The 15,786-nt window shown below is 37.6% G+C and overlaps 1 long non-coding RNA gene across 1 annotated transcript; it reads right to left on the bottom strand.

Annotated features, from left to right (window-relative positions):
• Nucleotides 1–13,654: 13,654 nt before the first annotated feature.
• Nucleotides 13,655–14,699, bottom strand: LOC137236567 (uncharacterized). Its single transcript, XR_010948498.1, has 2 exons — nucleotides 14,153–14,699; nucleotides 13,655–14,094 (listed from the first exon to the last, which is right to left on the bottom strand). It is a non-coding gene; the product is annotated as an uncharacterized lncRNA (long non-coding RNA).
• Between the last annotated feature and the right edge of the window lie 1,087 nt (nucleotides 14,700–15,786).

Below are 15,786 nucleotides of genomic sequence, written 5' to 3'. Positions count from 1 at the left end.
GCATGGTTATCATCCGATTTCTCTCATTTTCAATACCAATCTATTCTGGGTCCAGATAAGCTCGTGTACCAAATTTGGTAAAGATATCTCAATATTTACTCAAGTTATCGCGTTAACGGACAGACAGACAGCCGGATGGACGGACATGGCTCAATCAAATTTTATTTCGATACTGATGATTTTGATATACGGAAGTCTATATCTATATCGATTCCTTTATACCTGTACAACCAAGCGTTAGCCAATCAAAGTTATAATACCCTGTGTACAAGTACAGCGGGCATACAAACAATTTTACATTGTTCAATGTACATATGTATTACACCGCAATATATGCTTCCGCTGATCTGTTATAAGCGGACTTAGCTAATAATGAATCAAACTAAGCAAATATCAAAAATTTAGAAACAAGTTTTGTCAACAGCAAAAAAGTGATATGGCAAACACTCGCCATGAAAAGCATTTTAGTGAGACTGGAAGAGAAACTCGGCCTAAATCTCTTCGGAGGTCATCGCGCTTTGCATTTGTTTTTATTTATTTATGCATATGGGCAAATCCCAAAAACTTTTACTTTTTTGGATACTCGGGTTTTACACACGGGTAAAAAATTTAAGGCCAGAAAAAAGTACAAGGACATTAAATTTGACCTTTTGACCTTTTGCGGCCACCGTGGTGTGATGGTAGCGTGCTCCGCCTATCACACCGTATGCCCTGGGTTCAACTCCCGGGCAAAGCAACAACCAAATTTTAGAAATAAGATTTTTCAATTAGAAGAAAATTTTTCTAAGCGGGGTCGCCCCTCGGCAGTGTCTGGCAAGCGCTCCGATTGTATTTCTGCCATGAAAAGCTCTCAGTGAAAACTCATCTGCCTTGCAGATGCCGTTCGGAGTCGGCATAAAACATGTAGGTCCCGTCCGGCCGATTTGTAGGGAAAAATCAAGAGGAGCACGACGCAAATTGGAAGAGAAGCTCGGCCTTAGATCTCTTCGGAGGTTATCGCGCCTTACATTTATTTTTTTTTATTTTTTTTTTTTTTGACTATCCGATCTGATGATTTTAAAAATCAAGAGAGTTGATAATAAGTTTTCGCAGAACTTCGAAACGTAAAAAACGTCGATTTTTACACTTTTTCAAGCGATACACTTGATTTTTGTTTTTTTTTTAATTTTTTCGATAACATTTTGAGGCATCGCTGAAACGCTATGGAATTTAAACTGAATGTTGTTTTTGGGACGGAGATTCTAAAAGTATGAGCAAAAATAATGTGCCCCTCCAATACTCCAAACTATCATCAATCAAATTAGCGATACTTTTTTTGTTGTCATTTTCAATATTGACAGTTTTTTGCTTATAGCTTTTTGAGGCAACTGAGTATTGAAATTTGGATTATACACGATAATAGCCTATCAGGGATCAAAAATACCTGGGGCTTCAAATTCCGATGTGCCCGTTTTAGTTTTGAAGTTAGAGGCAGAAAAGTGGAAGCGCTTGGTTGCGTAAATTTTTTTCAGGTGCATGCTTTTTGTGGGCACAGCTACAATTTTACTTGTATCACTTCATACCCGTTTGTTAATTTTTCCTCTACACCGTAGTAGTATACCATCAATTGCCTCATCTTGGAATATTCACGCAAGGAAAGTTATTGATGTTTGTACATTGGGCAAATATACGAAATTTTCGACACAAATTGGCAATCGTCAAAAAGTGTAGACATTTTTTTTTAAACCAGGTTTCATTTAAAAGTAAATGAAAAGAAACACAAATTTGGTACAAAAATTATATTATAAAAAAAAATCAATTAACTTTGCTCTGTGTACAATATTAATGTTTTAATGAAGTTCTGTGCTTACATTACTTTTTTCATGTAATAGCCTTAAGATGTGGGAATATCGATATGACAACTACAGTAATTTAGATGTCTTCAAAATACCTTTTGTTTGATATCCATATTGCAGGTAAAAATTATTTGACGGTTACCCGGTTTCATATTTTTGTCGATATCTCTAAAACCGGGTTTCGGGTATCAACAAAATTTTACCCAAATATACCCCACTTGGATATGTACATCTTGATAAAATTTTAACACAATCGGTTAAGAAGTGTTTAAATAAGTAAACAAATTTAAGGTTTTCCAGGTTTATATTTTTATAAATATCTCCAAAACCGGATCTCGAGTATTAAAACTTTTTTAGCTAAACATACTTTGTTCGCATATCTATATCTTTTAAAGTTTCAAAAGAATCGGTAGAAAGGTGTTAAAACAAATGTGTTGCAAACTTTGCAGTAAAAAATATTTGGCGGTTATTCGGTTTTATATTTTTACCGATATCTATCTACAAAACCGGGTCTCGTATATCAAAAAAATTTTACACAATTAACAGCTGCATATATTTCCATATTTTTTATTAAAATTTCGATATAATCGGTACAGAAGTGTTGAAATAAATGTATATTTAACATTGCGACCTCAATTTATATATTTTTGCTCGATCTTTTGACTATATCTTTTTGAGGCATTATGTAAGACGAGTAACGGCGATGCACTATAACTCCAATTTACCCCTCAATGTTCCTAACAAGAAGATATTTGCGTGTTACCATGTTTCAAAAAAAAATTGTTTTCTCCAAAAAAACCAAAGTTTCGCGCATTTCCCCATATATTACTAAAAATGGGCTTAATGTGTCCCTAGGTTTAATGATATTGAAACCGCAGACGAACGTTTTTGATTGGAACTCTTCATCTATGGCTCGAATAAAGCCACTAACTTACAGGCACGATGATAGAAAATATTGTGGCGAATATTAGCATCACTATGCTGTTAGTAAACAATCACAACAACAAAAACAGCAAGCAGCCACTCTTATGTACATGTACACATTAAAGCAGGCACCACTTGCGTACATAGAAGGCGACGAAGAATATCTCACATACACATATGTAGTCATCAGCTAAGAGAAGAAGTTGTTACTCACACATACATATATATAGCTAAGTAACCAGGCATGAGATACAACTGTTCTAGAAGGTGAAACGTCTAGACCTTAGGAGAAATATGCGAACGAGGCAACAGAGAGTGTTAAAGCAGCACAAAGTTGAGGAATAACTAATCAGTTTTATCTAAACACGCTATTAGTTGTGAAGTGAAGTTAATTGTGAAGTACAATTGTACTAATCCCAAAGGAGTCTATTAAAGACCATTTTGCAATACTGAATATTGGAATTATTTATTCGGCAGTTTAGTGATTGAAACGTTAGCAGAAGTTGTATAATTACCAGGAATTTTTTAGAATTCGTTACAATTGGTGTCAGAATAAATTCCAAAGATTTCGAGTTGTATAACTAGAACATGGCAAAGTTAAGTAAATTGAAGATCCAGCAACTAAAAAAAGGAATTGGAGAACCGTGGATTGAATAAAACGAGAGGTTATGGAGTTGGAAAGAATTAATGTGTACGAGTATGTCTTCCATCCCAATGGAAACGAGAAATTAACAAAATTGAAAGAGAAGAACGGAAGTCCGAATCCAGTCGCAAGCGGTGTGTCTAATGCGAAATTAGCTTTGTTATCACAGATATCGACAAGAATGTCATCACAAATATCCAAAAACATGTCATCCCAACTTAAATCGCAGGAGCACGTATAATATCTCAACTGGAAGAACATATATGGCATCTCAACTGGAATCGCGGTAGACTCGTATAACAACCAAGATGGAAACACAACAGAAAGAACAAGAGACTCGCATAACAGTACAACTCGAATCACAAGAGCCGCATATATCATCAAAGCTTTAAACGCGATGGACAAGAAAATAATGCAGTTTGAGGAAAAAATCGAGACCGAGGCGGATGCTTTGAGAGGACGTATCCAGGAGTTGCAACTTAATCGCCCGGCTGCATCAGCGAGTAATACGAAGGTAAAAACTCCATCTTTTGGCGGTTCTGTTCCTTTCCAGGTCTTTAAGCTACTATTTGAGAAGACCGCAGCAGTGAACAACTGGAATGCTGAAGATAAAGTTGCTGCACCGTTTGTGTTATTGAAAGGGCCTGCAGCTGAAATCTTACAGACTATCCCAGAGGGCGAACGGAACAGTTATGAAGCATTTATGGCCGCTGTCGAGAGACGTTATGGAAGCGATCATGGAAAACAGATATACCAAATTGAGTTGCAAAACCGCTACCAAAAAGCGAATGAGACTTTGCAGGAGTTTGCATCGGATGTTGAAAGATTGGCTCATCTCGCAAATGCAGACGCACCCGTGGAATACACAGAGAGGATTAAAGTTCAAAGGTTTATAAATGGAATACGGGATGTCGAAAGGGAACGAACTACATATGCGAATCCAAAACCAACATTCACAGAAACGGTATGCTCTGATTCAGGAAACAGCATCGCTTCAATGTAAGCCAGCTTCTAAAGTACTCCGTGTGGGAATAGAAAGGCCAGACTGGGTGAACACTGGAGGCACTGAAAGCATCGCAAAAGCGGAGTGAAAGCGTTATCAAATGCGGGAAGCGCGGTCACATTGCACGTCATTGCGATCTTGATCCTAGTGGTTTTAACAGCATGGGTGGTCTTAAGTACAAAGCTGGAGGAGATGAGCAAGAGCGAGCCAGATATAAAGATCGAGAACTTGCTCCAGCTATTGAACGCCCTGTGATATCTGTATCACAAATCGGAAGATAATCGAGCAGTCTTACCATTAGAGGAAATGTAGACGGCAAGGAGCATGTACTGACGGTAGATACGGACGCATCTCATTCCTTAATCCGATATGATTTGGGCAACAGGAGAGTAATGCCATTACCTGGAACAAGGTTGAGTACGGTTACTGGCAAGTATAACCAAGTCCAGGGAGAAGTGGTATATGAAGTCTTAATTTGGAAGGTCTCGGCTCTGCACAAAATCGTTGTGGCAGAAATTGTTGATGAAGCCATATTGGGAGTGGACTTCTTAGTTGACCATGGCATCAGAATCGACATGCAAAGAAGGATTATGCGCTACAAAAACAAAGATGTACCACTTAACTTCAGCTTGGAGAAAGGGTTTGCAGTAAGAGAGTACTGGTGGAGGAGATTCGACGAAGACCACCAAAATCAAAGGCAGTAGATCGGGCAAAGATTGATGGAACGAACGCGAAACGAATCAAAACCGAAGGCACCTCCGAGAAAAGCAATGGCATTGACAAATCCTAAAGGACGCACTAAAACGAAGGAAAGAGTTTCCCAGAAAGAATGCCAGGGCACACTACTGTAGGGAAACGTCAGAACGTCAAGAAACGTCAAGCTCAAGCTCTTCGAAGTAGTCCAGTGGCCAAACAACAGAGTGTGAGGCAACAAACTAGAATAATGAGTAGTTAGATGGAACACAGCTACGACGAGAACAACATTTCGGAAGGTTTCTTGGAGGGACATTTGGTACTGTTATACAGCGCTCACCGGCGTAAAGGTGTTCCATCCAAATTTCTGTTGGGAAGGCCCGTACAAAATTGTGAAGCGGATCAGTAATGTCGTCTATCGCATGCAAACAATTGGGAAACCACGAAATAGAAGGACGGTTAAGGTTTTGCAAACACCCCGAGTGTATTTCTGTCGGCATTATACATCTAGATCCCATCCTTAGAACTTGTAGCAGAAACTAAAAAGAAGCACAACGCAAATCGGAAGCGAAGTTTACGCTTAAATTTCCTTGGAGGTAAATCGCGCAAAGTATTTGACAAGGTAAAATCCTATTTCGCTAAAATATCGCCTCTTTAAAGGCCTTTGAAAACTTGCCATATTCATAAACATATTTTTACTTAATCTATATATATGGGGTATTCCATCCCATTTCGACCAATTTTGAATCCAACCGCTTTAGAATTGGCTTAAAGGTGTTTTTCTTTTTCTAGCTTACGAAAGACGTTTTTCAGAATTTTTTCAAATTTTTTCATCCAACTCAAAAAAAGTTATGAATTTTTAAAAACACACCGTTTTTGTTTTCAAAATGCTATAACTTTTTCAAAAATTGACCGCTTAGGATCTTTTTTTTTTAAATTTGTTTTTAAATGTACTTTTCGGAAAAAATACCAAAAAATTTTTAGTTTTTTTTTTTAATTTTTCAGTTTTTCGAGATTTTTCAAATTTCGCCATTTTTTTCTCATAAAAAGCTTCAATCAATTCTGCACTCATCCCCATCATTTGTGGCTTCTTGGATTTCACGCACAAAGGCGACTTACGGTTGCTATTAATGGTCTATTAATACTCATGACTCTCGTGGCACAGGGCGCCTCCAGTTTTTTCGGCTGTTTTTAAGAGCTACAACTCCCGATGTGCGAACAGTAGCAATACCGACCACCAGGCGGTAGCACGCCTCCTGCCCTCACAACATATGCCAGCACAGAAGCTATAGGACTGCGATTTCGGTCTCATACCTTCGTTGATGTCACTTTCCTAGACGCTATAGGTATTGCCCCGAAGACTTTCTAACGGATGTTTTTGTCGCGCTATGCTGCCCAGCTACACCAGAGAAACACCTTGAAACGTTAGGGAGTGACTATTCCGCCAAGGATGTCGCCCTCGAAATCATAAGCAGTCTAAGTGGATGTCATTGCGTAACTCATGGGTGAGAATCGTATAATCGTCGGCGTATCTACATAATTAAAATTTTACAAGGACCCTGGATAAAATTTTTAAAATGTAGACTAAAGTTTGCAGTCGTTTGTGTTCACAGCATTGATTTCAATAGTCTTCGTTAAATCAAAACGATATTTAAGAATGAAAGTCGACCGATTTTAAGTTGAAAGATGTTAACTGCTGTTTTCCGGCCTTTTGATATAAGAGCTCATTATGGATGACCGCATAGCTTCAGCCTTCAGACTAGTTCGACTGTTCACTACGTTAGGGTTCGACTGTCTTGGGAAAGCTTTTGCTTCGCCACTTTGAGCTTCTTCTTGCGAAGGACAAAGCCTCACCTGGTAAATATATGTGCCTACGTATTCACATTTGTAAAAGGAGCCGTAACGTGCAGGTGATATATAAATTTGGTTGATAAGCTATAATCAATGTGATTCACTCCAAGGAACTAGTTTTGGATAGGGCCGCCAACTTTAGTAAATGTTAAACCGGGAGACTTTGGTGTTGAAGGATGAAGTGTGAAAATCAAAATTAACATTTCAGACGCTATTGTATAGTTTCGCAATAAACAAGAGGTGTTTAAATGTAAGCCTAAGTGATTTTTCAAACCCTTCTCATACGTAAATATATCCTCAACTTAAGTATGAGGTAAGAATCAGGATTAAGGATAAAGGATTTTGCATTATTGACTTCGCTTATTCTTTCAGCCAATCGCAATATAAACTTTTTAAAAAAATCGGCATTTTTTTGGGTAATTTGCTTTTTTTTTAACAACTTTTTACAATGAAAACATTTTCGCATCGGGTCATTATACTCAGTTGAGCAGAGCTCACAGAGTATATTAAGTTTGATTGGATAACGGTTGGTTGTACATATATAAAGGAATCGAGATAGATATAGACTGCCATATATCAAAATAATCAGGATCGAAAAAAAATTTGATTGAGCCATGTCCGTCCGTCCGTCCGTCCGTCCGTCCGTCCGTCCGTCCGTTAACACGATAACTTGAGTAAATTTTGAGCTATCTTGATGAAATTTGGTATGTAGATTCCTGGGCACTCATCTCAGATCGCTATTTAAAATGAACGATATCGGACTATAACCACGCCCACTTTTTCGATATCGAAAATTTCGAAAAACCGAAAAAATGCGATAATTCATTGCCAAAGGCAATTAAAGCGATGAAACTTGGCAGATGGGTTGACGTTATGACGCAGAATAGAAAATTAGTAAGATTTTGGACAATGGGCGTGGCACCGCCCACTTTTACAAGAAGGTAATTTAAAAGTTTTGCAAGCTGTAATTTGGCAGTCGTTGAAGATATCATGATGAAATTTGGCAGGAACGCTGCTACTATTACTATATATGTGCTAAATAAAAATTAGCAAAATTGGATGAAGAACACGCCCACTTTTTAAAAAAAAAAATTTTTTAATTCAAATTTTAACAAAAAATTTAATATCTTTACTGTATATAAGTAAATTAAGTCAAAATTCAACTCCTGTAATGATATGATGCAACAAAATACAAAAATAAAAGAAAATTTCAAAATGGGCGTGGCTCCGCCCATTTTCATTTAGTTTGTCTAGAATACTTTTAATGCCATAAGTCGAACAAAAATTTACCAATCCTTCTCAAATTTGGTAGGTACATAGATTCTATGACGATAACTGTTCTCTGTGAAAATGGCCGAAATCGGTGGAAGCCACGCCCAGTTTTTATACACAGTCCACCGTCTGTCCTTCCGCTCGGCTGTTAACACAATAACTTGAGCAAAAACCGATATATCTTTACTAAACTTAGCCCACCTACTTATCTGAACTCACTTTATCTCGGTATAAAAAATAGCCGAAATCCGACCATAACCACGCCCACTTTATCGATATCGAAAATTACGAAAAATGAAAAAAATGCCATAATTCTATACCAAATACGAAAAAAGGGATGAAACATGGTAACTGGATTGGTTTATTGACGCAAAATATAACTTTGGAAAAAATTTTGTAAAATGGGTGTGACACCTACCATATTAAGCAGAAGAAAATGAAAAAGTTCTACAAGGCAAAATCAACAGCCCTTGGAATCTTGGCAGGAATACTGTTAGTGGTATTGCATATATAAATAAATTAGCAGTACCCGACAGATGATTTTCTGGATCACCTGGTCCACATTTTGGTCGATATCCTGAGAACACCTTCACATATACATCTAAGGGCCACTCGCTTTTAAAACCGTCATTAATACCTTTAATTTGATATCCATATCGTACAAACACATTCTAGAGTCACCCCTGGCCCACCCTAATGGCGATATCTCGAAAAGGCGTCCACCTATAGACCTAATGCCCACTCCCTCTTAAAATGCTCAGTAACACCTTTCGTTTGATACCCATATCGTACAAACATTCTAGAGTCACCTCTGGCCCACCCTAATGGCGATATCTCGAAAAGGCGTCCACCTATAGACCTAATGTCCACTCCCTCTTAAAATGCTCAGTAACACCTTTCGTTTGATACCCATATCGTACAAACATTCTAGAGTCACCCCTGGCCCACCCTATTGGCGATGTCTCGAAAAGGCCACCTATAGACCTAATGCCCACTCCCTCTTAAAATGCTCAGTAACACATTTCGTTTGATACCCATATCGTACAAACATTCTAGAGTCCCCCTGGCCCACCCTAATGGCGATATCTCGAAAAGGCGTCCACCTATAGACCTAATGCCCACTCCCTCTTAAAATGCTCAGTCACACCTTTCGTTTGATACCCATATCGTACAAACATTCTAGAGTCACCCTTGGTCCACCTTTATGGCGATATCTCGAAAAGGCGTCCACCTATACACCTAATGCCCACTCCCTCTTAAAATGCTCAGTAACACCTTTCGTTTGATACCCATATCGTACAAACATTCTAGAGTCACCCTTGGTCCACCTTTATGGCGATATCTCGAAAAGGCGTCCACATATAGAACTAAGGATTACTCCCTTTTAAAATACTCATTACCACCTTTCATTTGATACCCATATCGTACAAACACATTCTAGAGTCACCCCTGGCCCACCCTAATGGCGATATCTCGAAAAGGCGTCCACCTATAGACCTAATGCCCACTCCCTCTTAAAATGCTCAGTAACACCTTTCGTTTGATACCCATATCGCACAAACATTATAGAGTCACCCCTGGCCCACACTAATGGCGATATCTCGAAAAGACGTCCACCTATAGACCTAATGCCCACTCCCTCTTAAAATGCTCAGTAACACCTTTCGTTTGATACCCATATCGTACAAACACATTCTAGAGTCACCCCTGGCCCACCCTAATGACGATATCTCGAAAAGGCGTCCACTTATAGACCTAATGCCCACTCCCTCTTAAAATGCTCAGTAACACCTTTCGTTTGATACCCATATCGTACAAACATTCTAGAGTCACCCTTGGTCCACCTTTATGGCGATATATCGAAAAGGCGTCCACCTATAGAACTAAGGATTACTCCCTTTTAAGATACTCATTACCATCTTTCATTTGATACCCATATCATACAAACACATTCTAGAGTCACCCCTGGCCCACCCTAATGGCGACATTTCGAAAAGGCGTCCACCTATAGACCTATTGCCCACTCCCTCTTAAAATGCTCAGTAACACTTTTCGTTTTATACCCATATCGTACAAACATTCTAGAGTCACCCCTGGCCCACCCTAATGGCAATATCTCGAAAAGGCGTCCACCTATAGACCTAATGCCCACTCCCTCTTAAAATGCTCAGTAACACCTTTCATTTGATTCCCATATCGTACAAACACATTCTAGAGACACCCCTGGTCCACCTTTATGGCGATATCTCGAAACGGCGGCCACCTATGGACTAAGGATCACTCCTTTTCAAAATACTCATTAACAGCTTTCCTTTGATACCCATATCGTACAAACATATTCTAGAGTCACCCCTGGTCCACCTTTATGGCGATTTCTCGAAAAGGCGTTCACCTATAGAACTAAAGCCCATTCCCTTTTAAAATACTCATTACCACCTTTCATTTGATACCCATATCGTACAAACACATTCTAGAGTCACCCCTGGTCCACCTTAATGGCGATATCTCGAAAGGGCGTTCACCGATAGACCTAAGGCCCACTCCCTCTTAAAATGCTCAGTAACACCTTTCATTTGATACCCATATCGTACAAACAAATTCTAGAGTCAGCCCTGGTCCACCTTTATGGCGATATTCCTAAATGGCGTCCATCCATAGAACTATGGCCTACTCTCTCTTAAAATACTCTTTAATACCTTCCATTTGATACACATGTCATACAACCACATTCCAAGGTTACCCTAGGTTCATTTTCCTACATGGTGATTTTCCTTATTTTGTCTCCATAGCTCTCAACTGAGTATGTAATGTTCGGTTACACCCGAACTTAGCCTTCCTTACTTGTTTTATTTGAATTCATTGTTCATTATTAATTTTTTGAAAAAAAAAAAAAAAATATGCAAAGTGAGAATATAAATTTATCATATAACTTTTCTTTTAGTGTTTTGTTTTAATAACTTGGTGAATTAAGTGATGCAAAGTCCGTCTTAAGCTGACATCGAAAGCACCCCTTCTTTTAAATAGATTAGATTTATTCATTTTCTTTCAAATCACAATATTTTATACATGTTTACATACATATATAAAATTGACACTTAAATTAATACATTGAAATTGAAAGAAAACTTTTAAACAGTTAGAAAGAGTTAAATTTCGCAATTAGTTTCGCAGTGATGCGCTTCCGTTGATACCACTTTAGCTCATATCCGACCAATTTTCGACATGAACAATAAATGGCCTATACAGTCCTAAACGAGTAGAAAATATAGTAACGCGCCGGACGCCGCAGCCGCGCCTATATTTTTGACATTCAGCGGCGGCGTGTCAAAAACGACAAAAATCGGCGGCGGCGGCGGCGTTTATCGGCGGCGTATATCTCTAATGCCGATATGGTATCAAACGACAGGTATTTCACTCCGCATTACAATAAGGATATTTTAGAGTAGGGTTGCCACCTCTTCGAAATTAAAAAAAAATTGCATGAGATATGCCGATATGGGTATCAAACGAAAGGTATTTCAATCCGCATTGCAATAGGGATATTTTTGAGTAGGGTTGCCATTTAGGGTTGCCACCTATTCGAAATTTAAAAAAATTGCATGAGATATGCCGATATGGGTATCAAACGAAAGGTATTTCACTCCGTATTACAATATTGACATTTTTCAGTAGGGTTGCCACCTATTCGAAATTTAAAAAAATTGCATGAGATATGCGGATATGGGTATCAAACGAAAGGTATTTCACTCCGCATTACAATAGGGACATTTTTGAGTAGGGGTGCCACCTATTAGAAATTTAAAAAAATTTCAGGGGATATGCCGATATGGGTATCAAACGAAAGGTATTTTACTCCGTATTACAATATTGACATTTTTCAGTAGGGTTGCCACCTATCCGAAATTAAAAAAAATTGCATTAGATATGCGGATATGGGTATCAAATTAAAGGTATTTCACTCCGCATTACAATAGGGACATTTTTGAGTAGGGTTGCCATTTAGGGTTGGGGTAGTTAGACGAAATAGTACTCTACTTACTCATGTTCTATGAAAGCTTTAAAGGAGAACAATAAAGTTAAAAATCTTCGTAAAAAAATCTTACGCATAATTCGACTTAATTTTCTTAATTCCACATACGCTAATAAAATTGAAATGCAATATCAAGGCACCGTGCCAAATTCTAGCAAAATACATTTAAATGCATATTTTTGGCAAATATGAAATGAATAATTGCAATTTCTCACTGATTACTGTTAGAAGGATTTCTCACCATAGCAAAAAGATATCTCACCATGGTAATTTGCTACCGTTGAACACTAGAGGCATATGTTCAATGTGAAAACGACATCTAACCATTTAACTACTTACCAACAGATGGCGCTTAGGGAAGTAAGTTGACATTTAACTAAACTAACTGATAGTTGTCATTCGTGAAATTTACAAGTTTTTGGAATGTAATAAAATTGTGAGACTTTCATAGTGTATAACTAAAAAAATGTTTGAAATTAATAATTGTGCGCATGAAGATACTCGACCTAAATAACTTAGTTTCCGATTTCACTAATTGTCATAACAATCCCTTATACTATAGGCTGGAATTAGCCATTTCAAATTTTTCATTCCAGTTCATTTTACGGTTAGTGTTTGATATGTTTTTTAAAATCTATTTTGAGGAAATAAAATATTGGTAAGTAAAAATATATAATATATGTACATATAAAAAATTAGAGTTTGATGACATTTAGAACGAAGATTGCCGAGCAAAGCTCGGTCGCCCAAGTACTTAATGTTCTAGCTAATTAAACTAATATAACCGCTCGTACAACCCTTTCGTATATGCAACATTTCTCCATTTCGTATATGCTAAGAAGTAAAGTAAATTTAAATTTTTCCTATGCAGCCAGTGCTGCCGCTCACATATTTTTTTTCGTACCAAAAAACGAACCAAAACGCTTTTGATAGCACCAAAATAATTATTTCCCAATTGTAGTTTTAATATATATAAATTTCGTGTCACGTTGTTTCTCCGCGATGGACTCCTAAGATACTCAACCGATTTCAATCATATTTGCACACCGTGAAGTTGCTGTGAAGTTTTTTTTTCGGGAAGGAAGCGGTCCCTGCTTTTCAAACAAATTCTGTTCTTGGTCCGATTTACCTGAAATTGGGCATATAGGTAGCCCCTTGCCTACATTAATATTTATGCACTTTTTTCGGGATTTGCATTAGGCACCGAATGGTATTGGGTGGATTTAAGGCGGTACTTGGACTGGGAAAAAAATGGAAAAGAACAAGAATAACTAGAGAGAAGAGGGAAGGAGAAAGATGTAGATTTATACGAAGATACGGAGATACGGATAGATAGAGAGGAAAAGAAGTGAGGGAAAAGACGGAGAGGGGAAAGAGACGCAGAAAAAGAGAAAGACATTGCATACAATAAAAAACATTTATTTACTCACAATCACAATAATTTATTTATACATGATACAATAAAAAAATATCGCCATTTCGACTGCTGAGCGGAATATCAGCATATCTCAACTGCTGTTTCGAAAACGCCTTATCTCAAAATGTTCGCGTTCAGTCGAGTTAGGGTGATATTCCACGCAAAAGTCGATTTATAGCACCCTCCAGTTACATCCTGGATGTTATAAAGTTTCGAACTCTTTCATTTGTTACATCCGTATATGTACCCGGCAAATGGGGGTCCCTTCAACCACCTTGTACCACCATACATAGTTGGCTATTCAGAACGCCACCTGCTCCAGAATCTCCAAAACACACATCTTCTTCACCACATCCAGCACAAATAATTGTTTCTGCTAATATAACGAATATACCCTCGCATATGCAGTCTTAAATTCTAGCGTGTCTTAAAAACGTAGCTTTGGGATGATAAGAATGAACCATACTAGTTTGAGTTTTCATACCTCATCCTCAACGTCGTGCACGGTACTAATTGATAACCGCAAAATAATATTGATTTTAGTGCATTATTCTCTTCAAAAGATCTATCCACTTTAACCACAGCTATCACAATCATGATGTATACGATGAACTCTGCGACGCTTCCCTCTTCCTGTGTTTCTTTGACGTACATTGGTAACACCAGCTACAACGATGAGTTTGCCCCGTTCTGCCGTTACTACGCAATGCGCAACTGTAGCCACAGAGTTCATATTGATTAAGGATCCAACGCAAACATAGTCGCCTTCATGAAATATTACTACCAAATATGGGCTTTCCTCTATTCTTATATTTAGGCCATTTACAACGCGAAATTGCACATTCGTATGCGCATTCGTATGCGTCAATTTCGCGTTGCAAACGGACTAAGTATAAGAATAGAGGACAGCCCATATTTGGTAGTAATATTTCCTGAAGGCGACTATGTGTGCGTTGGTTCCTTATTCAATATGAAAGCAGCTAAGCAGGACAAATAGCTGCGTCGAATGGTTGCGTGGTTTCATTTTAATTTAAAACATTTTCTACCACGTTGAGATAAATTTTGTGGGCGCTATTTATACCAAATTGAGTCGTGTGAATAAAAAATAAACAAAACACTTTTAATCAAGATTTTAGGAATTTGATATAACAAAAATACATACAAATTTAAGGTAAAGCTATACAACGTCAATATTATTATACTCCGCGTGCTATGCACACAGAGTGTTATAACTTTAGTAACATAACGGTTCATCGTAACGGCATAAACGAATCGAGATAAACATAGGCTTCCATATATCAAAATGCTCAGGATGAAAAAAGGAATTGATTTAGCCATGTCCCTCCATCTGTCGGTGCACACGATAACTTGAGTAAATATTGAGAATAAAATATTGAAATTTGATAAGCGGGTTCCTTACCGCTCATCTCCCATCTCTATTAAAAATGAGGGAAATTGAATGGTATCCACGCCCACATTTTACATATATAACATTATGGAAAACACAGAAACCTGATTATTTAGTAAATAATTCATCTAGATTGTTGAAATTTGATGTAGGGACTGATATTGACTCTTGATAAAAATTAAAAAATGTTTTTGACAAAGGGCGTGACACCGCCCTTACAAATATTTTTAATCATAAATCAAAAACCGTTAAACCTATCATAACAAAATTCGACAGAGAGATTGTCTTTACTATAAAGAAGGCTTGGAAGAAAGGTTTACGAAATCGGTGGATGGGTCGTGGATGAATAAATTAGCTATATCTTTGCAAAAATAGCTTTATATCAATGGTGATTCATTTCCCAAGTGGAATTATAACAAAAATAACGACCAAACACTTTTCTATGTTTCGGGAGCATTAACTCGAAGAAAAATTAGCGGATCGTAATAAGATTGGGTACACACACAAGCATTCCAAAACATTTCTGGAGTCTCAAAAAAAAAAAATAAAAATACCTCTTAACAAAATTCGAAAAAGTAATTTATCTGAAATGAACTGTACAATTCCCTCTGAGTATATAATATTCGGTTACACCCAAACTTAGACAGCCTTACATGTTTTTTGTTTAGTTTAATGAGCTGAACATACAGATTTTGCTCTATCAGAACAAC

The sequence above is a fragment of the Eurosta solidaginis genome, chromosome 1 (assembly GCF_040869045.1).
Source record: "Eurosta solidaginis isolate ZX-2024a chromosome 1, ASM4086904v1, whole genome shotgun sequence".
In the NCBI taxonomy this organism is placed as follows: Eukaryota; Metazoa; Arthropoda; class Insecta; order Diptera; family Tephritidae; genus Eurosta; species Eurosta solidaginis.
This window is presented reverse-complemented; position numbering and strand designations above follow the sequence as displayed.